This window comes from Panthera pardus, unplaced genomic scaffold, assembly GCF_024362965.1.
Source record: "Panthera pardus isolate Hobbes unplaced genomic scaffold, ASM2436296v1 HiC_scaffold_16, whole genome shotgun sequence".
Taxonomy (NCBI): Eukaryota; Metazoa; Chordata; class Mammalia; order Carnivora; family Felidae; genus Panthera; species Panthera pardus.
This window is the reverse complement of record NW_026526721.1, coordinates 95495829-95521696: the sequence shown is the minus strand read 5'-3', so window position 1 is coordinate 95521696 and position 25868 is coordinate 95495829. Positions and strand designations below refer to the sequence as shown.

Genomic DNA, 25868 nt, shown 5'->3' with positions numbered 1-25868 from the left:
GAGGGTATTAGTGAAGGAACTGGAGGGTATAAGTGAAATTAGCCAGTCAGAGAAAAGACAAAAATCATATGACTTCACTCATATGAGGACTTTAAGAAACAAAACAGATGAACATAAGGGAAGGGAAACAAAAATAATATAAAAACAGGGAGGGGGACAAAACAGAAAAGACTCGTAAATATGGAGAACAAACTAAGGGTTATGGGAGGGGTTGTGGGAGGGGGGATGCGCTAAATGGGTAAGGGGCACTAAGGAATCTACTCCTGAAATCATTGTTGTACTATATGCTAACTAATTTGGATATAAATTTCAAAAAAATAAAAAATAAAACAAGTTAAAAAATTTAAGTGATATTAAAAAATATGTAGAAAAGTAGGAGTTTAGTGGCATAGATGTCCAGCAAGATAAATTTAAAATTGCAGCTCTATACCTAACCAAGCTGTGTGTCTCTGGCCAAGATATTTAATCTCTCTGAGCCTCAATTTACTGATATGTTCAGCAGGGATAAAATCACCCAACTTTTTGGATTGTGAGAAATAAAGCATATACACAGGGTCTGACAATAGGTGAAGTTCCATAAATGGAAGGGATAATATTGGTCATTGTTATGTATTATTAAGAATCACAGAGACCATAGGGTTAAGTCTAAAAGGTATATGGGGCTAGAAGGATGATACAGGGGACCAGAGATCACTATGACAGGAAAGATTTAGTGAGGTCTAGGCTGGTTGGGTCCAGAGTCCTTGAGTCAGAGGGTAAAAAAATAGCAGTACTACTCTTTGTTCATAATGTATATTTTGCCTACTCCCCTCATATTTTTTGAGACACTGGACTTTGAGATCCTCAAGCTCAGGGTATGTGTCTTGATTATTTTTGTACGTCTGACCTTTAAGAAGTACTTTGTGAATGCCCACTGTGATTTGAACATGATAATCTCTTGTCCTAAAGGAAGGGTTGCCTCCACTTTTTGCTGTCCATTTCCAAGAATAAGAAAACCAAAGCCCACGAGCATATTATTTTTCACTGAAGAGTGACCTGTGAGTCTTTGTGTGATTAAGTTTGTCTCCCAAAATGTTCTCACATATCTCCAGCACTCCTAGTGTCTCCAGTAGTATGGAGATTAATGCTCTGGGAGGTGTGGTTCAGACCAGTGTAGCATTGGCATCACCTGGGAGGTTGTTAGAGATGCAAATCCTCAGGCCCTTTCCCAGACCGACTGAATCAGAAACTCTCTGGGTGACACCCAGGAATCTGGGTTTCAGCTAGAGCCCCAGGGATTTCGATACACACTAAAATTTGAGAACCACTGCACCACACAGAATCTAGTATCTTTGTTTTTAAAAAGGCATGTGAGTAAAGTTTTAGCATGACCATGTTAAAGGGCAAGTGGAAATTACAATTACAACCTAACTCAATGATTCATCTTCATTTTTATTCTTCTTGTGGCTAACTTATTAAAAAATATTTGCGGGGCACCTGGGTGGCTCAGTCGGTTGAGCAGCCGACTTTGGCTCAGGTCACGATCTCGCGGTCCGTGAGTTCGAGCCCCGCGTCGGGCTCTGTGCCGACAGCTCAGAGCCTGGAGCCTGTTTCAGATTCTGTGTCTCCCTCTCTCTGACCCTCCCCCGTTCATGCTCTGTCTCTCTCTGTCTCAAAAATAAATAAATGTTAAAAAAAAAATTTTTTTTTAATAAAATTAAAAAAAATAAAAAAAATTTGCTAAATATACACAATGCAAAGATGAGTAAGATTACACTCTGTACCTTAACAACTTTAGTTTCTTTTCTTAAGGGACGAGGGTCAGCTGCAGGTAGGGCCACCACATTCCACATGGCAGTCAGAACTGTAGATTGTCCTCTGGAGGGTATGTGGAGTTCATAAGAATTCTGCATCTTTATCAGGCCCATTTTTGATATTATGATAGACTGAGTAGCCATCTGCCATGGTTTACAGGGGTCAAACCTACTGCTCCAAAATACAATAGCCAATGTGTGCTAGGAACCCTAGAAAAGTCCTAGAATCAGGTCCTTCTAGACTCTCCCGGCATCTTAGTCCTGGGCATTTACAGATCACATGTGATCATATCAATGTGAATACAAGAAGAAAAATGTACGGCAATAGTATAAAGTATAGATGCAGTTGGTATAAACCATTGTGGCAAAAGAAATTTAAAAAGAAAGCTTAGATAATGTAATCAATCTTCTTCGGATACGTTTGACAACTACCTAGACTTCGCCAGATTTTATTAGAGCTCTGAAATAGTGAGTGTTTTTAGTAATTGAAGTACACAAATTACCCTACTCTTTTATGTACTTGTAAAGATCCAGTATTTAGTGCCAGAGCCAGCATTTGAAGATTTAAATGTAGAGAACCTTGATTAGCTGCAAGGCTTTTCCAGCATAACTGATGTCAGGAGACAAGTATAACATCATATTACAGATAATTTTTTAAGTGGTCATCACTTTGAAAAATTAACATTAGAATCGGCCTAGCTGAGCTCTTTTATCTTTTTTTAACAGATAATTAACAAACAAAATTTGACAGTAAAACTACTAAGTAGAAAGACATCCAAAAGCAATCTTCCCTTCCAGACAGGCCCAGGCAAGACCCCAGCAGGGACCACACAAACACCTGGGTGCTGGGTCCTGGAGAATGCCTCTATCCTCTAAAGATAGGTCTTGCCCTTTCTCTAAATTTCACAACCTGGTTTTGAGGGATAGGAGGAAAGATAATCCTCAAGAAGGATCAGTGTATAGCAATGGCATTCCAATGGAAATTTACCATCAACACTCACCAGTGCAGATAATCCCCTTCTGCCCTAAGGGAGACTGTCTCCCTCTAAAGAGAAGGGAGAATCAGACTTAATTTGCCCTTTTGCAGACCAGATACTGAGTTCTGTACTACAAATTTGCGTAATGGAAGACCAAATACTTGCAGCCACCGCACTGGGCTAAGTACTTCCTTAGCCATTAAGCTGGAAGCTTGAAGGTCCCCCACGTGCCTACTCCCAGCTTCTTTAGTCTGTTATCTACACAGTGTAAGAAAATATTCCGGCCAGAACTCTTTTTTTTTTTTTTTTTTTTTTTAATTTGTTTAATGTTTACTTACTTCTGAGAGACAGAGAGAGACAGAGCTCGAGCAGGGGAGGGGCACAGAGAGAGAGGGAGATACAGAAACCAAAGCAGGCTCCAGGCTCTGAGCTGTCAGCATAGAGCCCAACGCGGGGCTCAAACTCATGAGCTGCGAGATCGCGACCTGAGCGGAAGTCGAAGGTTCAACCGGCTGAGCCACCCAGGCGCCCAACTCCAGCCAGAACTCTTACGGAAGATTGTCAGATTAGCAAATAAAAATGCAAGGCCCCCAGTCAAATTTGAATCTGAGATAAGCAACAAATATTATATACCCATTACGAATGTATATACAAATATATACACATTTTTTAAATCTGAAATTCGAATTTGACCGGGCATTCTGTATTTTTATCTGACAGTCCTATCTCTAAAGCTATCAATGAGGAATTTCCATGTTGGAGCTAAATACTAGGCCAAGTTGAAAAGAATATGGGAATGTAGAATCTGAACTTTTTGATGTGTACAGGGTCCCGCAGATTGCACCGTGCTTTACTTTACAACTTCTCTGTGAGGTAGGACCAAAGTCCTTAATCCCCATTTTATGAGTGTAGACTCTAAGTTAAAGCATTGCACAAGGTTACAAAGCAAAGTAGAAGAGCTGGGATTCAAATTAAGATCCTCTGGCGTTTTTTTCTAGGGGGTTCTGTCAATCACGACACTAAACAAACAGAAGAGCAGGAAGAATTTAAGAGATTGGCTAGAAAGCATTGCTTTAGCAAGCAAAAATACCTGGCCCAAGCATGGACACTCTTTTCTGTTTTTGTGCCTAAGTAAGCAATCATCTGTCTGTGTTCTTTACAGGTTGAGAGTGGCCATTAAGAAATGAAAGCGAGTTTAGATTTCACCGGCATGTTTGGATTTGACGACATTTTGCATTTCAAGAAACCAAGGTCAGCTCAACCCTTTTTTGCACTGGGACCCAGCCACCACTGTGATTTAAGCAAAGAACTACACTGGTGAATTTAAAGGTAAGTGGTGGCATAATCGTTCACTGCCTCACATGCTTCCATTTGCTGAGGACTGTCTTTACTCCTAAATCTAGTAAGGAGAGCTGTGTTTCACTTCACAAAATACTAGCAAGTTCTGAGATGAGGTCGAATTTATCCTTGAGAATACACTTGGAGACTAAAAAATTGTGTATTGTTGGGAAAAGTTAACCTTTCCAACATTAGCTCCCTCTTGCATGTGCCTTATTTTCTAACTCCCAGCAAAGTGATAGAAGAACTCTTATTAGAAAATTACAGAAAACTGAACCTCATACCTCTTGTTAAAAAAAAAAAAAAAAAAAGACATCTTGCGGGATTAATCTACCACTGCTAAGGCATTCCCAACTCAAATTTTTCTCTATTCTCCCACAAAATCAAATGCCCAGCTATATTTACCACAGCAAAAGAAATTAGTTGGGTTTCTAATATCACAGAAACAAACTAATATTTCTCATGTGTTTATTCGTTTTTAGAAGCTGGGCAAGGAGTAACAATTGCCTGTGACAACTGTCTGTGAAGAATATCGTTCTCAGAAATTCCAAACTGCCCCAGAGCTGTGGCAGGAAAGTCCACAGATTATTATTGGGTAATGACATTGGAAATAAAAAAGTATATAGTATTACAGTATTGAGCTATTAGAGTAGGGAATCAATTCAAGGAGACAAGCAAAATTTATATACTTTATTGATTTTAAATTTTACATGCTCTGCTATATGAGTAAATCTTTTGTAGTAATTCTAAAGCTTTGAAACATTGTAAATAACAAGGACTGTAGGGAGTTCAGAACAGCCATTTTTTCAAACTGAAAGTATATAGCCTTTAATGCATATTAGAAGAAATTGGGGTAATGAAATACCTTAAAGCTAACTTAAGTCAGGGCTAGTGTGGGTTTTTTTTGGTCTCCAAAGAGTGAGCCTGTATCAGGTAGTGAAGTAATTCCAGGTAGCATTGTACTTAAGGAAAAGCGTAATTAAATTGATCCTATTGTATTACATAAATCCAACATATCCTGTGTAAACTCAGAAACAGGTGGCTCTTTGTAAAAAGTAGCTGGCTATTAACCAATAGAAGTAAAATTTTCTCACACAAAAACAAATACACGGGAGGAAAACCTTGAAACAAAGGGTAACTTGGGATTCCATAATCAAAGAGCAAATCGAATTTGAAATCACCCCTGCATGTTCCGTGTGCCTGAATCCAGAGCCTCCACACTGGGCAGTGGGTGAGCCTGTCTCCAGACAGGCATTTGAGTAAGCCAGTCAGGTTCCTGGAGCCTGCCACCTTTATTAAAAATAATTGCAGCCTGGGTAATTTGTAATTTTCAATCATACATGTAATATAGAAAATGACAGACAAGGCGGGGGGAGTTTTATATTTTTATTGCAGGGAGCCTGACTGACACTTCACAAAACGTTTTGACACATTCAAGTGTGAGCAACAAATCTGTCCACCGATTCATAAGCCACATGTTTACTTAAAGAAGCCTACCCCAATAAATGAGGATCAAAATCCCAAGTGCTTAAGTCCGTAAAATTCCCTACAGTGAACTAGCACCGACAGAATACATTCTGACCTCCTTAAGATGAGTGAGGATTTTCAAATAAATATATCCTGCTTATATCATTTTTAGGTCTATACACTATTTTTTTAATTGTGAGAAGCCACACATGGACCTTTCCTATATTTAAGCTTGCAAGAATATTAAAGTGAATGCAGTAATCAGATAACTAAAGCCTAATTATTTTCTGCAATTTAGACTTCTGTTTACTCAGAGCACATCTAGTATACTCATTTAGAAGCTCTATTAGCTACAAAGTTTGATTTTGTTTTCCCAGTGTGCCACTCCTCAGCCATGGAAAATCATGATTCTTCACATTTACGAGTACCTAAAGGAAATGATGGTGACCCTAAAACACATCAGATTCAGATGAAAGAAAAGGGTCTCCATATTTATTAAAAGGGGACAAGAGCTCTGTATTTCTTAAGGCTTCTAATGTGAGCTATTGAGAATGGAAATCAAAATCGTAACTATTAACACTTAAAAGTTGGGCAATGAATCATTACATTACAGTGTCTTAAAATGCGAAACCTTCTCAAAACTGGGTATTTCTAACCAACCCACCAGCATAGGCAACCTTTGTGTGTTGGAGAGGGGGAAGGCGGGGGGGACTCCTGTTGGGGTGGGAAATGAGTGGGAATTGTAGAGGAGAAAAGGAAAGGAAAGAAATCTAACTCAAGGACCTTGAAAAGTTAATTTGGAAACTTTTGTTAGTGACTTTGGACTTCATTAAACTCCATGCATCACTACAGCAGCATGATCTCAACGGTTTGAAAGGTATTTGTCATCAGCAAAAGAAAAACATTATTTTTAAAGGAGTAAAAAGATTGATGCATCACTGCGGACCACTTAAGCCCCACACAGTTTCAGTCTTTAGTATTAATCTAAACGTGATGGCTTTTGCATACGGTGCATAATTAAACATTTTCTTTTCAGAGCTTTATAGAATCCCCATATGTTTTTAATGGCATCATCTGAATGTTTTTCTTAATAATTCTGGCAGCCCGCTCCTGAATCTTCAAGTTTGTTTTTTGTTCCTAATATCTTTTCTACAGAGGCCGCATTGTGCCAGAGATTGAATAAAGCTCTGAGAGCCTCATCGTCAAGGAAGACACACACTCACAGACTCACACACGCTCACATTCTGCTCTCTCCTCTCTCCTCCCTTGCAGCCGGCATTGCTGTTGGCACAGATAAAAGATGTGTGTGAGAGTGGGCAAGGAATGAACACAAGACTCCGTGCCAAAGCCTCACTCTCCCATGTGGCATGTTCCCTTTCTCTTCTCTAGTAGGACTTAGCTACCTCATGTTAGGTGTCTGCCTGTCCGTCTGCCTGCCTGTCTGTCTATGAGTGTTTGGTGAGCATATTTACGTGTATACGTACCAATGGGGCAGCTGCAACATATGGTCTGCCTGACACAGGCTGGACATACCATAATTTGCTGACTCAGTACCTACTGCCTCATGCGAACTGACTTTCTCTTCTTGAGCAGTGGTCCATTTTTTTAACCAAACCCTTTCAGACACGACCCATAAAACGGAAATAATGGAATGTTCACCATTTAGCTTAGTCAGCCACATTTTGAGCTGTAAATCAGAATTACCTCCATTTCAGATGGTATAAATGCAACCCGGTGATCAAGCATACATTCAGGAGGGGACATCGGGATACAATAATAATCTGAGACTACAATACCCATGCCCACCCAGGACTGGTGCCCATGGTCTCCAACACAGAATGTAAGCGCCTCTGCTTGAAGAATAAGTAATTCAGACAGAAGAATGTACACCATTGTTGTTCAAAGGTAGCCGTGAATTTGCCTTATTCCAACATAAATTTAACTTCTGGAAATGGACAAAGACAATAAATAACTCACATTTGAATCACAAGTCTCCTTTAGATTGAGTGTTTGAACTCAGATCCAAGTTTCAAAACATAATATTTTTTAAAGCATTCTCACACTCTTTTCATATTTGTCATCTTGCAATCTGATGACGTGATGAACAAAATGGAAATGGTAACCAAAACGGCTTCCTTATGCGATTTTCCTCATTGAGCTTCATTTATTTACAGATGGCCAAGTGGCTCTGAGGGCATTTGAAGCCGTCCTATTATTAAGAACTGAGCTTTATCAAAAATTTCAAAGACCTGGTTTGTGTTTCAGAATTCCGCAGATGATGTGCCTTAAGTAGAAACAACCACCCTGGAAAGTCTTAAAACATATGCAGGCCAACAAGGGCAGAAACAAATTATCCAGGAATGGGATTGCTATGGTTTTCACTGGTGCTTCTAGCATTTGCTATGGGAACTTGACCGAAGCAAAATAATCTTTAATGGCCTCTCTTTTTAATGGTTTCCGGTAAACAAAAATAATTTTTTAAAAAAACCCGAACCTTAATTTTTCCTTCATCTAAATTGCTATAGGTAAATTTATAACATGGTAAACAGAGTAAAAAAAGAAGACTTCAGAAATGAAATGCCTAAATAAAAATAAAAAGTAAAGTTTAAAAAAAAAAAAAAAGTGGACCTTCTTCCTTATCCAGACACCATTTTGGCGGCTCATCTCCTAGTCCTGGTCAGAAGAAGGAGCTGCCAGAGAACCAAAGCCATAGGGTCTAACAGGCTCATAGTCCCATAGAAACTGTCATATCAAGTCTCCTGTGGGCACCCACACAACTATGCAACCTTGGTTAAATCTTTCTTAAAAGATTGTGAGTCACAAACACCAGCAGGACAATGGCACTTCCATCTAAAATTTGATGAAGGGACCTCCCCTACCCTCCCAGAGCAAAACAGCTTGGGGGCATCTCCACATTTGAGACAACCCTCTCCCCAACATGATACTAACTGACAAAGTTTCCCACATCCAGATCTCAGAGCATTTACCATCACAAACTTAATCCGTGGAAGCGGTAGAATGATTCCCTCCTCTTCCCCAGCATTTGAAAATCAATTGGTGCAGATGACCCCCACTTGGAGGTCTGAGAACAATTCTTGATTAGAGCAATGAGGAATTTTAAGAGTCAGAAGCTGGTAGGGGCGCCTGAGTGGCTCAGTTAGTTAAGTATCTGACTTCAGCTCAGGTCATGATCTCATGGTTGGTGAGTTCTAGCCCTGCTTTGGACTCCAAGCTGACAGCACGGAGCCTGCTTGGGATTCTCTCTCTCTCCCTCTGTCTCTGCTCCTCCCCGATTTGCATGCTCTCTCTCTAACTCAAGATAAGTAAAAAAAAACTTGAAAGAGAGAAAAGAGTCCTAAGCTTGTAGGTAGCAGGGCCTGATTTTCAGTGACTTTTCCTTGGGTTTTAAAAGCTGAATGCTAGCCTTCCCCAGTAGAATGGGGCAAATCCCCAGCTTCATACCCTAGTTTTTGTACTTGCCCACTCCCCAAGTTTCTCGAGGACCAAAGCCGGCTGTATTCTGTCTTCCTGCATGCAAACATTGGGTGGGTACCACTTGATGTCAGGAAATGTGCCAAGCACTGGGAAGAAGAATGAGAATAAATAGAGCTCAGTCCCTGCTCTCAAACAGCTCAGAGTAGAGAGAAGAACAGAGATACATTTTAAGTACGCTACAAGATGTTCTCATAGAGGCAGAAACAAATTGGTAGGGAGAACAAAAGTGGGGATTGATAAATACGCTGAGGTGGAACCAAGAACAGTTCACAGAAGTAACATCTGAGGTAGCACCTTAAACGCATTCATGTGGTAGAAAAGGCAGAGGGAGAGGAAGAAAGGCATTCTGAGGAGGCCGTACAGCACAGTTAAAGGCAGACGAGTGGTTCTCAGCCTTTTTCAAAGCAATCATCTGGGGATGTTTCTTAAAATGCAAATTGCTGGGTCTCACTCTCGGATTCTGGTTCTGTTGGTCTAACACAGGGATCGGAAGTTTGGATCTTTAACCAGCAGGTAGATCTCAGTCACACGTTGAGAAACAGCTGACCAGGGTCACAAAGGTGCATGGTATTTGCAGGATGAGAAGAAATTCAGGATGAACAGAGCATGGATTGGGGGTGGGGGGTGGGGGTGGGCTGATCTAGTTGACTAGCTTTATGTATTGGAGGGACATTGTCAAGACTTCTGGGCACCTGTGAAGCCCTAAAAATGAGATTCTAGGAAGCTTCAGACACCAAGAGCCACCATCAGAGCTATATAGGGCTGGATCCAGTCTCTACAGCTGTGATCTCTTGGGTGTCCATAGCTCTACAGCAAAGACTGGGGGGAAGAAGACTGGCCTGAGCCCAGACAGCCCAATGTCCCAGACCCAGCTCTACCACTTACTATGTCCTCTTGGCAAGTTATTTAACCATCTTGGGCCTCAGTTTTACCTCTGCAAAATGGGAATAATAACACCAAAAGGTCAAGGTTGTTCTAAACATTAAATGGTTTAATACACATGTAATGTCTATCTCAGTATCTTACGTGTAGTATTTTTAATAAAAATACAATTGTAACATCTAACATATGTTGAAAAATTCGGGAAAATAAAAGAGAGAGAGAGAGAGAAATAGTTCAGATTTAGAGTCATAGTTTGCCTACATGGAGAAGATGTAAAATTTCCCCATGACTCAGTCTCCCTGCAGGTTACCAGAGCATCCCTAAAAGTCACCTGTCCATCAGTATTTCAGATCCCCCAGACTTGTTCTCCCATTTTCTGGGTCCCCGCCTCAGAGCTCCAGCCTCTTTCTCAAATTGGATGCTCCCTGGTCTGACATAGTTTATTTGCCACTGTGACCACCACCAGAACCTGACCATTTTTCACAGGCTCTATCTCTCCTGATCACACAGAATCCCAAACCTCTCCCAGTGCCGCAGCCATTATTTATGAGGATTGGCACTGTGCCTGAGAGCAATTAATTTATCTGCCAAAGATACACTTAAGTGACTGTCTCATGAGGTTCCTGATCCCTACAGCATAAACAATCCAAAGCGGAGACAGAGCATCCCTGACACTGAGGGCATGGATAACTTTATCTTAAATCCTTACCTCCTCATTATATAAACAATAGTATGATTCTAAATTTCAAGGACACTATGGAGTTTCAAGGCATTTTCCTCTACCTTCTGTAATTTGACCCTCTCCATAACCTCTGGGAGAGGTAAGACTTTCCTCCCATTTTACAGATGTGAAAATATTGAGTTTCAGAGAAATTAGGTGATTTAGCTATATGGCCACTGAACTATAGACGTGAACCCAGGCTTCTGACTCCTGATACTTATGTTCTCCATTATTCTCTACATACCACCTCTCATGTCTGCTTACTTTGACCTTCATCCAGAAAGCCGATAAATGTTCGCGGGTTCAACCCTTCCATGTAAAAGATTACAAGTTTTGAATCACATGAAAATAAAGCCCATATAGCAGAACAGCCTAACAAACAGCTGTATCGATCACTTAAGAAGAGGTCATTAATTCTAAAGACATTGAAGAAATAATTGGGTTCCTTTCTGTACCAATTGGGAGCAGATATGGAGCCATAGCTATTCACCATGGTAGAGTAGAAAGAACAAGTTTTGGATCAAAAGGACCTAGGTTCACAATCCTAACTCTGCTGCTCAGCTGGTCACATGATCTCGAGCACATTGCTGAAATCCTGGGTCTGACTTTTTTCATCCTTTTTTTAAAATTTTTTTTTAATGTTTATTTATTTTTGAGAGAGAGAGTGTGAGCAGGCGAGGGGCAGAGAGAGAGGGAGACACAGAATTGAAGCAGGCTCCAGGCTCTGAGCTGTCAGCACAGAGCCCGACACGGGGCTTGAACTCATGGACTGTGAGATCATGTCCCGAGCCGATGTCAGACGCTCAACCGACTGAGCCACCCAGGCGCCCCTGACTTTTTTCATCCTTAAGATGCGATGAGCATCTCTAAACTCAAGCATGATTGTATGACAACAAATACCAGAAATCTAACTCAGTAATCACATAGAAGCCCTTAGCAACTGTAGGCCACTTCCCCCAGACTGATGTTACAAACTTTCGTGTGCATGAGAGCTTGTTAAAACCCAGCTTGCTAAGTTACCCCGTCCTCTCATTTCTGATTCAGCAGGTCTGGGACTTTGCATTCCTAACTAGTTCCCCCCATGAACTAGTTCCCCCCCCCCATCAGTTCCCTGATGCTGATGCTGCGGGGTCCAGGGACGACAACTTGGGAACCACTGCTGTCAAGCAGGACAAGGGTCATGCGGTCATGGAGAAAGAAGTCACTGGATAAAAACCTAAAGCCTAGAATGGCCATGCCAAGCTACTAGATGTTGATCACCAACTCCCAAGCAAAGCCAGCTAAGAAAACAGAAGGCTAAAGACAGCCATAATCCTTTCTCCTTCATGGAACCAGTGTCACGGACTTATTAGGGTCAGATGACTCTGAGCTAAGTAAGCACTTTGTCTAAAACTCCTTGTGATAACTGTGTTTTCACTTAAATCCTTCTGAAATTCTTACACACAGATCTCCTATCTCCCCTTCTAGAAACGTTGCTGACTTATTAACAGTCCCTACAAGACCTTGGGAGCACGTGATTTAGTGCTTATGAGATCCAGTAGCATAGTCTGATTGAGGGTACTCAACCAAATACCCAGTCACCCTCAATGTGGTTTCTGCATCACTAGCACCTCAGTTATTCCATCGTGCACACACACACACACACACACACACACACACACACACACAATTTGCAGAATCAGAGGGTCTATCAGGAGTGCAATTAGGGCAAATCATTTAAGAAATGCACCGGCCATAGCTCATGTTTACACATAAACCTTTTCTCTTAAAGGGCGTGTTGCTTCTTGAAAGGAATCAAAGTACAACAACAAAACCCCAGAAAATACATTAACCCTATTTTATGAAGGTGGTACAGACACTATATTCTCTTTTGTTTCCAGATATGAAGAATACATAAAAGTGTGATGAACAGGCACTGGCATATATATTGTTCTGTTCGTGCGAAGGAGTCTGTAATATATCTCTATTTTGCTGCAGCCAGCTGCCACTGAGTCATCAGTTCCCACTGTATTATCCCGTGCTCAGTTCCGTTGGAATATTAAGCAGCCACCAGATTCCAAACTCTGCATTTCCTCACATTTGGCTCTTCCCTGATCAAGCGTTGTTTCTCTGTGATTATATATATATATATATATATATATATATATATATATATATATCTCAAACCCTGGAATCAACTTTCTTTGTTTTATCAAGACCGGGTGTGTAGTGATTCTGATTTATCATTTTTACAACAGTCTCTTCCCTGCGGGCTCCAGGTCGTGATGGTGGCATTGCTACGATTTATGGTGGGGATTGTTGACGGAAAATGTATGCTCTTTTTGATTTTCCTTCTTCCCAACACCTGGTTCTTATTTGTTCAACTCTAGCTTCTGCCATTTTAAGCATTATTTACCATTTGCTGAAATGCATTGGTTTATTTGTTGGGCGTGTGTAAGGTAGAGGATGGATTTTTACGGTTGGCTATCCTTTTTCCTCTTCTCAACCCAACGTGGTTTTTTTGTTACATTTTCTTATGTTGTTAGGAACCTGGAGTTCCCATTCATTTCCCATTTGTTTCTCCTTATCTGCCACAACATATTAGGTCTCTCAGAAAGAAAAAGAAAATGCAGGCTGGTTAGGTTCTTCAAGGAGGTTTTTGAATTCTCTGTGCCTCACACTGTAGGTGGTCACCTCCCTTTCCAACCTGGATCCATTATTTATTACTTAGCGAAGGCTCCTCTCTCTCGGAGTCCCAGAGCAAGGCTAATTTTTCTTTAGACTCTAAGAACACTTCAGAATAACTTGGCAAAAGGTAGAGCTTTTGAAGCCTGTTAGGAATCCATTTGCCAATATTGAAGATAATTTTAAAAGGTGGAGATGAAATAAACAGAGATGCTCACACCTGAGAAATGTTTGATTTGAAGGCTGATATTTAGGTCTTCTGTCCAAAGCAATCACAAACCAATCGAGACTATTTTTTTTCCACCAGAAGATGAAAACACCCAGAGTGCTTTCTCCTTTTTAGGTTTTCCCTAATGCACTTAGCAGAGTGCTAGGCACTGTGAATGCCTTCTCAATATTGATTTCACGTTTAACCAGAGTTTCTTTTGTTAATATGCATACTTTTCCAAGAGGTCTGGTAGTTTGGGGTTTAATTTAAATTTTTTTAATGTTTATTTTTGAAAGAGACAGAGCACGTGCAGGGGAGGGGCAGAGAGAGAGAGGCTCCGAAGCAATCTCCAGGCTCTGAGCTGTCAGCACAGAGCCCAGCGTGGGGCTCAAACCCACAAATAGCAAGGTCATGAGCTGAGTCAAAGTCAGGCGCTTAATGGACTGAGCCACCCAGACGTCCCATTTGTGGGACTAATACTTCATGCCCTCTCTACCTACCCCTCCACTTAATTGCTGAAAACAGAAGTCAGCTTCTCAAATTGCAATTTTTAAAGTTTGTTTATTTATTTTAATAGGGGATGGAATGGCAGAGAGAGAGAGAGAGAGAGAGAGAGAGAGAGAGAGAGAATCCCTAGCAGACTCCACGTTCAGCACAATGCAAGGCTTGATCCCACAATCAAGGGATCATGACTTGAGCCAAAACCAAGAGTCAGAGACTCAACCAACTGAGCCACCCAGGTGCCCCACAAATTGTAATTCTTAAATTTAAAAAGCCCTGAATAAGCCAATCAGATGTGCTGTGGTGGAGATTGTTCATAACCCCCGTGATGAGGTACTGCAACATACCATTTTCTCCAGGATAGTTCTGGTTTACAACCTGTTATCTCAGTGTCATTGGTAATAGTGGCATCTTGTCACTCTCAAAAGTGGCCCATTTTAGAAGAAAAGTATATAGTCATACTATCCCATACCTATCCCCCCTCTTCCTCCTTTTAGTAACAAAACCCCTGCTAAGTTTTATTCGATGAGATACTGGGCTGCCCGGGTCAAAACTGCATTCCCCAGTTTTCCTTGCAGCCTAGTGTGGCCAGTTATTTACATGATAAACAAGCACATAGTGCTGTTCTAGGTACTCTACAAATTAACACACTTAATCCTCATCATAGGAGCTAGGTGCTATTTCATCATCTCTATTTTATGGATGAGGAAACTAAGAGGTTAGCTAACTTGACCAAGTGGCAGAGCTAGGATGTGAACCCCAAGAGTCTAATTCCAGAGTCTTGTACTCTTGACCCACTACCTCCAAGCGTGACCAAGTGCTGGCCAACGGGATGGGGGAAGAGTGACGTGGCAATCTCTCCACCTCCCCTGCAAAAAAGGAACCTCATTGTCACCCACTCTTTCTTGCCTTATTCTCTCAAAATAAAACGTGGTGCTGAGGAACATACAGACAGAGACAACATTCCAGGAGTTGCAGAAGCCACAAAACAAAGGGATCCTTGGTCAGCCTCGCAGACCAGAGCACCTTCCCACCCTCAATTGCCTGCCACCTCAGGATCATATGTATGAGAAAAATATCCTATCTCATTTGAGGCACTATCAGCCTGTACCCTAACACATGTCCACATCCCTGCCTCACAAAGTCTCATGTAGATGTTCAGAAGGTAGGTGAGAATCATCTGTTCCAGTAGCAAAATGAGCCCTCCTGACCAGATCCAAGCATTTTCCCCAAATGCCCCCAAGGTTCCTACCTATGCCAAGGTCTGCTCCCATACCAACATCAAGGACTTTGCCGCAGTACATGTAATTCTTAGTACATAGAAACTTTCCATGGGAGATAGACATGAAAGAGATAATACATAGCCTAGGTCCTTACTCTCAAGCATCTAGGTGCCATCATGGCCTCCTAAATTATTCCAGAGCAAAGCACTCATCACACAGACCTTCCTCTATCCCTGCATGAAACACACCCTCTACCTTGACCTATAGCATCCCCTTCCCCTTCCCTATTTTATTTTCCTCAATAGCATTAACCACCACATAAGGTATGTTCATCCCTTTATGTATAGCCAATCCCACTTGAATTATCATCTCATTGGGGAAGGGACTGTGTCTGCTTTGGTCATTGCTTTATCGCCAGCTCCTGACAGAGGCTTCTATGCAATAGGTACTCAATAAGAATACTTGAATAAATGAATGGCGAATGAACAACTTTGAACAGCTGTAGCTCTGTGACCCTGGGCAAATTACTTAACCTCTCTGGGTCCCATGATAATAATATATAATAGAGTTGTTGTGAAAATTAAAAGAGATAATAAGAGGTAATACATGTCAAATATAGAGACTACCTCCCAGTACATGGAAAGGTCCAAATACAATGGTAAGAGTTGTAAGCAACATAGTACTCATTATGCAGCCCCTGTGCCGTGCACTATTATTTCAGTTAATAATAGCCCATGTGTTCAGAACCACCCACCTTCTGGTACCACAACAGGAATTCTGGTTCAGCCACTATACGGCTCCTGCCTTGTTCTGTTTCTCTTTCTGGAATTTCCTAAGAAAAGCCAGACTGCAATTTCCTGACATACAACAAACTCCAACCCTCTCTAGTGAAATGCAGACCAGGAGCTGCTAGAACTGGCCTTACCTTTGATAAGAAAAGAGAAAACAGTATTTATTTTAGGATTAGAATCATGTCTGGTGTAAGAGTTATCGAGTTGAGCTATTTGGCTTTGTTTGTGAAACATTTCCATTTGGTATGTCTGTAATATCATCGATGGCCTCTCATCCACTAATAACCTGAGAGGAGAGTCAACTTGCTCCTTTTTCTAGGACTTTCCTTAGACCCTGTCACTGCCTCCTCCTGATAGAAGCATCTAGAACAGCTCTTGAATAGTACAACCAGACTGTAACTGAACATTATACTCTGGAAAAAAGCCATGTCCAATATCCAGCTAGATAGTGAGACCTCTTCCAAAAAAAATAGGTGAGGTAGAGTTTTGGGGATAGCAAAAGTGGTGTGTGTGTGTGTGTGTGTGTGTGTGTGTGTGTATTTTTTTTTCCATAAAGGTCCTAGGACAACTTTCAAAGGGAAAAATCCATACCCAGCTTTGTGGTATTGAATTAGCTCCTTCCAACTGATCTTTCTGAGATGTTATTCTTACCCATCCCTATGCTTCCAGCCCTCAGCTCTTTCCACCTTTAACACTGACCAAACTAGACATTCTCTCGAGGATGATGACTAACGGAGTAGACGTAGGGGAAGCACTGCAAATTTGAGTGACCACTATACGCAGGAACTGTATGCCTCCCATTTGTTATTTCTAAGGTTATTTTAAAATCTCACAATCCTAAGAGTAAACCATAATTACTGTCATTGTCATTATCTCCATTTTATAGATGGGGGAACAGGCTCCGAGAAATTGTTGCTAGGACCCAAGGCCCCACAACAAGTGAGAAGTGAAATGAGGATTCTAATCGAGGTATTTGTAGCTCCAATACCTTCTCCACTAGATCTTTCAACTTTTGACCCCTTATAATTCCCATGTGCGAGACTGTTCTTGCAAACATTTCTGGAGACCTCAATACTAAACATATAAAACAATTGCCTACACTTCACCCTAACCAGGAGAATTATCTCCCCAAGTGCCACCCTTCAGGACTCATCCAGCCAAGGTGCCTGCAGTTATAATTCCATTCTGCAGAATGCTGGGGCTCCCTGCCTGTACCTCTAACTTAGGTGTTAGTATTAGAAATGTCTAACTAATTAGCTTTTCAAAAATTAAGAGTCCACACCTAGAAATTCTGACCTAATTGGTCAGAGGTGGGGTCTAGGCATCAGGAGTGGTTTTAAAACACCTCAAGCTTTATCCATTGTGCAACCAGGGCTGGAAATACCATTCCAGACAGTTCCCCTGCTGAGATTCAGGAACTTCTCTGTCCTTAACTCATAGTTGTACCTGCCCCCAGCTGAATAAAACTTCAGATGAATCACTTTCCAAATTTGTTTCTCATTTATTCTAACTGCTATGTCCAATCCTGGCCTAATTATTCACTTAATCTTGCCTGATTTGGCTCCTAGTGTAATTTTTTTCTGACAACTCAAAATTCTCTCAGTACTGACACATTAGTTCATTGAATAATCCCTTAAAATATCACACCAGTCTTTTTTGTTCATAAATGGTAGATTAGGAAGACATAGGATTCACTTCTGGCTTGATGGCTAAATTAAGGCAAATTACTATAATTCTACACCTTCAATATATAAAACAGACAGGTTATAATACTTGACATATTTTAAATTCTCAGAAAGAGTGTAGTATAGCACTGTCTGGGTTGGAATCACAACTCTGCTGTTAACTGGCTGTGCAACCTTTAGCAAATCACGATCCCTCTCTGAACCTATGCTTACTCAGCTATGGAGCAATGGAATAAATCAGAGTTGTTGAGTCTCAGATTTTATCCCAATGTTAAAGAAGTTCTATAATATCAGACTGATGAGCAACTAACTGCTGGTGGGTGCAGTGATGTTAATTAATTGGTGGTATTTAAAACACATTTGAGGTTTCCTTTCACCAGGCCACTGAAAGAGCCCTGTTCAAGTCTTAGCCAAACCAAGAAAAGAACAGAAATGGAGCTTACATTTTATAACCAGGGAAGAGTAGCTATGGCTACTCCTTTGAAACAAATGTGTTCTATAAATGTATTTACACTCTAGAGAAAACTCAGATCTGGTCAATTAGACTTTTATTTCAGAATTTGTATCTTCACTGAAGGAAATACTTCATAGACTCACAAAACCCCAGAAATGGAGGACACCCTGAAGAACCATTTCATTCATTCCTCTGTAAACCCTTCATTTATTCTATGTATTCCTCTATATGTAGATAAAATTATACTGTTCAGGAAAGAAATACAGTATACCTCTCTATTCCTTAAATATATTAATAGATGAGTGTTAACAACCCCATAGCCTATTTTTTGTGTCATTTTAACTCAAATTTACCCAAATTCTGACTGTGCTAGTCTCTTTTCAGATGCCTGTGACTCGTTTGCCTGATTCCTTTAGCCCTTCCCCCTAGGATATCAACTTCTAGAATTCCCACTGAACTTCCAATCATGCTCTACAAATTCTCTACACATAGCCTCACATTTCAGAGTCTCCTCTGTACTCCAGATCAACTGCCTCTTAGATATCTCCTCCTGGGCATCAAATTCAACCTCTTCCCACCATGCTAATCCTCTTCCAATAATTTCTTATATTCATGAAGGGCACCATCATGCATTCATTTGCACTAACCGGGAAATTAACTCTACATCCGCTTCTTCTTTATTCCATAATCAAACACTCACCAAGATTTTGTCCCCTAAAAATGTTGTGAATTCATCCATTGCTCTCTATTTCCATTATCCCCAGTCCAAAGAGCTATCCACTCTCTTGTCGATACTGTAAGAGCCCAATCTCCTCCACAGCAGCCAGAGTAATCTTTTTTTTTTTAATGTTTATTTGTTTTAGAGAGAGAGAGACACACAGAGTGTGAGCGGGGGAGGGGCTGAGAGAGAGGGAGACACAGAATCTGGAAGCAGGCTCCAGGCTCTGAGCTGTCAGCACAGACAGAGCCCAACGTGGGTCTCGAACTCACGAACTGTGAGATCATGACCTGAGCCGAAGTCAGACGCTCAACCAACCGACTGAGCCACCCAGGCACCCCCAGAGTGATCTTTCAAAAACATATCACATCATAGCATTTTCCTGCATAAGACCCATCAGTGACTCCACAGGGCTCTCAGAATAAAGACCCCTGTCTTCAAGGTCCTGAAACACCAAACCCCCTCTCCCCAAACCAAGCCTCACCAGTCACACACTGAGCTGCTGTCCCCCTCACCTACAGCTTCTTCAATTCTTCAGCTTCCTTCTTACCTGAGAGCCTTGCACATACTGTTCCCTCTGCCAGGAATGCTCTCCACCCCCTTCATCCTTCAGAGCTCACCTTCCTCACCTCCCACAGTTTCTGCTCTCGCTATTACACTCTCACACAGCGTTCATCCTGCACTTGATCTGCGTTTCACATACCACAACTCTTGGCATGCATAAAATTATTTGATTAATTGTTTTGTTAATTACCCCTTATCTATGGACTATGTCTGCCTTACTCACTGCTCTATCACCAGTGCCCAGCACCAAGCGACTTGCACATAGTAGACATTCTATGTTCTAGTAACATTCTGGTAAATGGTTGACTTCTTCCATCAAACAGCAGCTTATCCTTTCCATTCTTCTTGCCCCTCCCTTCACTGCCAAATGTCCTTAAAGACTGGCCTCTATTATCTGCCCCAGCTCCACTCCTACTCACTTGTCAACCCACAGAAATGTGAGGTCCTCGGCTACCACTCCAATGAAACCGTTAATGCTGAAGGTCGCCAGTGAAAGCTGACGATCTGATGGGCTTTTCCTAGATTGACTCCTACTAACCATCTCTGTGACATTTGAGAGTGTGGACAACTCCCTCCTGTTACCTTTATGCAAAAAAAAAAAAAAAAAAAAAAGGGCAATGAGTAGCTTCTTTGCTCCCAGCCCTACAATTAAAACAGGATCCCTTCTCTCATTGCATCCAGTAAGTCAGTCAAATCAGTAATCACAAATATATGCAACCATAGCCATGTAGGTGCCAAGAAACAAAGAGATAGGAGAGTCTCAAAGGTGGGGATTCCGAAACTGCTCTGCTCTTCTCCTCTGATTGTGCTCGTTTTACTTCCGCAGCTGAAGTACTGCAGCCCTCTGCATGTCCCCTGATCGGCTGCAGGCCAGGGTTTCTTCCTTATCACGCTGCACTTCTCATGTGCACTCTCTCTCTTCCTGTTCTCGGTGCCAACAACTCCCAAATCTGTATCTTCAGGCCTAATTTTCCAACCACTTCTTGGATATCTCCAGGGTGTTCCCCGGGCGCCTAAAATGGTGCATTCCAAAACAAATCAAAGGCCTCTCCCCAGTCCTTCTTCTGCTGTTGCCTCTCTCACCAGTCACCTGAACTAGAAATGCAATTCCTGTGAGATCTTCCTCTCCCTTCCCCTCACCTCCACAGCAGTCAAGGAGTTGTCCCGCTTCTGCCTTCTAACCATAATTGGACCTGTTCTCCACGCCCAGTGCCATGACTTTTGTCCAAACGTTCGTCAGCAGCTCCTCTGCATTACTGCTATCGGCCTCCTCCCTGCACCCCTTCTTCCACGCTTCCCCTACTCTGATCATTTGCTTTGCTACCATCCACATTTAATGTGGCCATGTTATTGCCCTGTTGAAAAGTCTCTGGTGTCTTTAAGACAGAGTCCACATTCATTAGCTTCATAATCAGATCCTACTACCTCTCCTGTCTTACTCTTTTCGTTCATTCATCTTATAAATATTCATTGAGTACCGAGTCTATAGCAAGCACTATTTTAGGCACTGGAGATAAAGCAGAAAATACAACGATGCCTTCATCAAGACCCACACTCAAGTGCTGTAATACACATCACACCTACCACACACACACACATGCACACACCTGGCCTCTAGCAACGTGAAATCTCTCATCATTTTCTACGTGCCCCATGTTTGTTCAGACTTTTATATAATACCTCTACTGGCTGAAAGACTCTTTCCTTCCTCTCCGACATAGTTGCACTCCCTGTAGACTCAACACTCAAACGTAACCTCTGCGGAGCCTGTGGGAACTCCTCAGACACAGTTAGACACACTCCCTTCTCTACATGTCAAACCACTTTGAACCCATCTCTCTCATGTGTACTTCCTTTTTATTTGTCTGTCTCCATCACTAAACTGTCAGCCCTTCAAAAATAAAATATCATCTTTTTCTAGTGCACATCCTCCACACATTTTGCACTAATCGTATGAATTGAAAAATAAATGAACCAATATGATCCACTATGGCTTGTAGAGGAGCAAGGGTTCACAAACTATACCGTGCATTAGAATAAGCTGAGGGTCTTGTTAAAATACCAATTCTGATTCATTAAGCCGGGGGTGAGTCCCAAGAATGTGCGTTTCTACCATGCTCCCAGGGGAATGCTGATGCAGCCAGCCTAAGGACCATACATACTTTGAGGAGCAAGGCTTTAGAACGGAGTGATCAGGAGACCCAGAAAGTGAAGCTGGCTGGGAAACCATTCCCGTGGAAATTAAGCAAACACCAAAAGATAGTTCTGCTTCACATCTTGTCTATCAAGTCTGCATGACATCTTGACAGCGACCAGCTTCCTGAAATACGGGGGTGAAACACCACTGTTGTAGACTTTGCCCAGTTAGACAGCCTATGCTGCATTCTACACATCTTCTGGGAAGCCCCAACTGAGCTCATTCGCCAGCTTCTGCTTGTTGCAAAAGCCCAATGCCTGTCTTTGTTTCCAACTCTGCAGATGGCTCAAATGTGTTCCCTTGTCATCTCTAGCATGGACACAGGCCCCCAGACTTCCCTGCCAAGAATCAGCGGCAGAGGACAGCTCAGTTCCTCTTGAACTCTCCATGTTCTAAGGCAACAGCCCTGGCTGCCATTCAGGGCGTCACTTTTCAAGCCACCCTGCCCCATTGAGAGGGGCCTTGGCACTGGCTCGTTGCCCCGCCTGGCCAGCACACCTCTCCTCTCGGCCCACAACCTCTGCACTCTGCCAGTAGCCTGCAAGCACTCACAGGAGCCGTCTGAAAGGCGATCCCAGTTTTAGTTAAAATTTTTCCTACCCACAGAATTCTGAGATGCTACTGGGGATTTACAAGTTGTTTTAAGGCTGTTTTAAAGATAAACCCATGGTATTTACATAGATATATGGGCCTGTGTAAAGGACTGTGTGGTTCTTTATAAAAGATGCAGTATAAATGTTCTTGTATTACTAGAAGGATTATATAAAAGATGTTAAAACATATTTCAACCAAGCAGTGGTATAGATGGCCACAGAATATAATGTATCCATTGTCAAGAAATCCCCACCAGAGACCTCTGAAATCTTACATTGATTGAGTTGTGCTGGACTTGCAGCACATTGAAAATTTTCCAAATGGTAAAATATTAAATATACTCTTTTTAAAAAATATTTACCAGTTAAACACTAAAGTACTGTAACTGGCTGACCTTTCACAGCAGCTTTGTTCTACTTTTCCAAAAGCAGCCAGAAAGGGATTGTTTTCTTTTAAAGCTTTGTTTTGTCTTTTAGAAAAAAAGAGCCAACTTATTTTGAGCATACTACCCACCCCCCCCCCCTCCGCCTATGCAATAACATCATAATGGCAGAATAATCACGGTAAACAATGCCCTGGGGATTTAGCTGGCTACAGCAGGGGACTCTAGGAGCCAATTTCAGTGCTTTTCTTAACTACATCATTGCATTTTTGTCTGCTAGTGGATAAGAAGAGTCTCCTTTTAGAGCAGGTTGATGGAAAGTGCTAATTGTTGACACATTAGCTAATTGTTATGATTAGCCTCTGACTTTTTTTTTATTCTAAAAGTCAAGATCTCAACTGTGAAGTATGAAGATGCTTATTACAACAATGCTATGAAAACATTCAAACAATGAAAGGCTAATCTTCAGAAGCATTCAATCCGGTGGCAACTAGACAGCCATGCCTTTAAAGACCAGACAACCATCAGGAAAAAAAAATATCCTAACTGCCGCATCCACCCAATATTTCAGACATAAGTGTTCTGGGTTATCATTAATGATCTGTTTTTACAAATTCACTATGTCTTTGGAAAGTTGAAGTAACTCCAAACCAAATAAACCCTGTGCGAGCCATAATGGTCCACTGACAATTGCAGCAGCTTGGAATTCATGATAATGTGAACCTGTAAGGTACCACACTTAGGTGTTTCTCTATTTTCTAAAAACCAACATGGGGTATTTGAAATCGGGGTCATTCTCAGCCACAGTTCAACTTGGGAAAACAACTAAGTATGAAGACTAGAATGTGCCCATTCTTTAATATTTACAGAAAAGGAAGCAGAGGAAATCAAGTAGAGAGAAAAAGTAGCAAGAAACCAAATTGCAGGGTTCAATTCTTGGCTCTGGCCATTGAATGAGTCACTATTCTGTGCCTCATCCAGCTGACTTGTAAGTGCAAGCAAATATTTACCATTTGCTATAGGAATATCCTGGCTTCGTATACATATATTATTTGACTGAATTTCAACTTTTAAAAATTCAGACACATATTAAAAAATCAATGCACCACTGTATCCCAGTGTTCATTTTATAGTTTAACAAATGGAGAAAATACAGTCTTCTTAAATTATTCTTGTTTATAATCTTCCCTAAATAACATAATCAAGTTTTACAATCCACTCATTAGTCAATATCTTTACATTTTTCTTCCTTCAGTGTTATTCGTTTTTTTAAACTTTAAGTATCTGCATCCTTAAAATGTGTGTGTGTGTGTGTGTGTGTGTTTTAAACAACCTACCTTTGTCTATACATAGTTTAAGTATTTTGAGTAACTCGGTTACTAACTAGTTGACCCATTTGGGGTTGTTTACAAGATTAAATGTGATAATATCTTAATGTGGCTAAAGCAACGCTTAGCACATAGCAAGCACCTAATAAATGTTCGCTGCCTTCAGCAGCAGCATCAAAGTGACAAGTAAGTGGTCAAATAGACTTGCATTTATGAAAAAAAAAAATGGTGTAGGTTCCTAGCTTAACCCAATAAGTGACACAGCACTGAACATGAAAGAAAGTATTATTAATAGCTACTAAATTTTTTTGGTGCACATGCAAGTCAACCCTTTACTGAACACCTATTACACAGTAGGCTGTATACTACATGGGTTATATTAGGGTTCCGTCTACATAGACAAACTGAGCTGAAGTTAAAAGTGATAATAATAAAACACTTCAGTCTCTCAATTTAAATGCCCCCAGGGTAGAATCTTTAGATCCTAAAAGGAAGATAAGGCTACAAGAAACAAAGGAAAGAGGGAAATCTTGGGGAAAAAAAAAAAAAAAAAAAAAAAAAAAAAAAAAAAAAAAATATATATATATATATATATATATATATATATATGCAGGCCTTATAAATGTTTGCCTTTACTAAACAAACACAAATTAAGACAGTAACACAAAACCAAGAGTGTGACAAAATCTTTCTATCCTCCATGTGTGATAATTAAGTGAATAATAATTTATCTTTCTCCCTTGTTCAAATCTTTTCAAGCTCTTTCTGCTGCACAGTTTCAACCAGCTATTTCAAATTTTACTTTGCAGTGTTGCAAACAGCGTAATGAGAAGCCACTCTTTTCTTGTTCTGGTTCTCCATTCAACACGAGTGTTGTCTGGCTGAGACTCCGTACTGACTCCCAAGTCATGCCAGAGACACAGCCTGAAAGTGTCTCCTTCATTTCCCCCCAACATATCTCCTACCCCTTCCCGTGCCCCAGCTTCTTCTTCTTTTTTTTGGGGGGGGGGGCATAATTTATTTTTTTTTTCACTATATGAAATTTATTGTCAAATTGGTTTCCATACAACACCCAGTGCTCATCCCAAAAGCCAGCTTCTTCCACCCTGGATTTTATCACAACCCTAGTGCCTGCTCTACAAACTATTTTACTTCTACTTTCTTTTCCCAATCTCCTGTTTTTCTTTTTGAAGTTATCCTAACAGGAATGATTTGAAATTTACACATACATGGACATCAAAATTCTCACCCTGGTGAAAATATGTTTAAAAGTAAAGCTTCAGGTGAAGGAAGCTCTATGTTTAAGAGGGTTCACTGTGGGCAGAATAAATGAAGTTATTATTTTAAAAGAAAATGCAATATTGAATTGAGCCAATAACTTATTTTCCAGTTGAATTCAACTTGTTTTCTTACCAAAATATAGATTTGTTCTAACTGTCACATGTATCGTTATAATGCTTTTGTTTCTAATTCTTTTAAAACTTTATATACAAGAACACAGCTATATATCACTATATATACTCTTCTGCATTGGGGGGAATTCCCATCCATCCATCATTTTACTTTAAGTAAGAATAACACAGGAACAAAATCCCTGAATATTTTAACATATTCCCTGAAAATGTATTAATGACTTTACAACATGACTATAAAATACACAATCTTCTGCAAATGTTCAAGTATGTGCTGGGTAGCAGGTCTATTTAAAAATACATCTTATCTCCTATATCAACCTCCTCCATCTAATACATGAGGAAAGTGAAACTTGGAGTAACAAAGAGACTTTCGCAGTGTACATATCAGATGGTGGCATACCCATGGAGTTTGTACACGTCACACCTTTCATGGAAAGAATAATGATACAAGGCATGGCCACCTCAAGATGC

General features: G+C 40.9%; 1 protein-coding gene and 1 long non-coding RNA gene across 8 annotated transcripts in view; one reads left to right on the top strand and one right to left on the bottom strand.

Moving 5' to 3' along the window:
- The window catches only part of MECOM (MDS1 and EVI1 complex locus), a 556668-nt gene that overhangs the window by 414517 nt on the left and 116283 nt on the right, over nt 1-25868 (bottom strand). The gene's annotated exons all lie outside the window — the stretch shown is intronic.
- LOC109262106 (uncharacterized) lies at nt 3802-7565 on the top strand. The gene is made up of 3 exons (XR_008422516.1): nt 3802-4099; nt 4591-4703; nt 6731-7565. It is a non-coding gene; the product is annotated as an uncharacterized LOC109262106 (long non-coding RNA).